Below are 1398 nucleotides of genomic sequence, written 5' to 3'. Positions count from 1 at the left end.
TAACTAATATAATGTGGAATATATATATATATATATATATATTTGAAAGTATTCTTGTTCAAAAATATGAATTCAATTGAATTTATATATATATATTTAATATATATAGTTTTCGAAGGAAAAAAGTTATACATATATATATATATATAAGATGGAAAATAAAATTTATTAATATCGTAATTGTGACCCCTAAAATCTAATAAATTATTGTAATATGAGAGTACTCCATTAAGAAATAAATTTAATATAATTCATGTAAGGTAATTAACTAAATCAACTCGATAAAAAATGTAGCTAAATCATCTAGATGAGAGAAAAATTTGGTATAACTATTGCCTAATTTGGATTTGAGAAGGATAAGATTGTATTTTGACATAAGAATGACATGACATGATTTTTTTAATTGATGATGTGTCTAAGTGACATGACATGCTACATAAGATTAAAGCCATAAATCTTAGGCCTTATTAAGACCCTCTAGCACTACCCTTTTGTAATATATATGACGAGCGTTTTATCAATATTGTTCTCGTAGCAAACGAAGACACAAGTGGGGAAGTAGCAAACGAATCGAGTAACCCGCCACCAAGACAAAAGTAGGAAGGGGTATTAATGCCCAACCCAATGTATTTGACCACTCTCGGAACCACCCTACGCAGAGGGTGGTTCCCTAAACTATCAAAAATCCTTAGATAAAAGTCAAAGCCCAATAATTAAGAAAATGTCTTATAACCGTTAGGCTTGGCGGCCCTGACCCAGTGTAAGCAGTGCCCACGCACCAGGCCCAAGGCTGAAGGGGCCCAAATTTTTTTTCTTTCATTTGTTATATTAATTAATATATACTTATCATTAATATAAAATTAAAAAATAAAACCATAATTATAGGGTTTGGAAAACCCTATTGTCGTTCAACTCTTCTCCTCTTTAATTTTTTGCGTCTTCTTTATTTCTGCACCAACAAAAATCTTCTTTCAATCTCTTCTTCTCTCCCCAACTCTTAATCTTCTCATCTTCTCTTCTTCTGATTCCTTCTCCAAATCAAATACTTGTTGCATCAATTATGGAGAAGATCCGTTGTAGCAATAAAAGAGTTTGCACTACCAGGACAAGCACTTTAGCCGACGAAAAATTTTCGTCGGCCTGCTATCTTAATTCGTCGGCTAAGATCTTAGCCGACGAAGGCTCGTCGGCTATAGTGTCGTCGGGAAAAGCTCGTCTGTGATGACTTTAGCCGACGAAATTTTTTTTTTCGTCGGCTATAGTCCCACAGTTAGCCGACGAAAAACATGTCGTCGGTTTTTTTTCCAGACTTTAGCCGACGAAACAATTAATATATTCGTCGGCTAAAGTGTGTAATAAATAATTAAAAAATAACTATAGCCGACAAAATTTACTATA

Source organism: Fragaria vesca, linkage group LG1 (genome assembly GCF_000184155.1).
Source record: "Fragaria vesca subsp. vesca linkage group LG1, FraVesHawaii_1.0, whole genome shotgun sequence".
NCBI classification, from domain to species: Eukaryota; Viridiplantae; Streptophyta; class Magnoliopsida; order Rosales; family Rosaceae; genus Fragaria; species Fragaria vesca.
Note: the sequence above shows the minus strand (reverse complement) of the source record.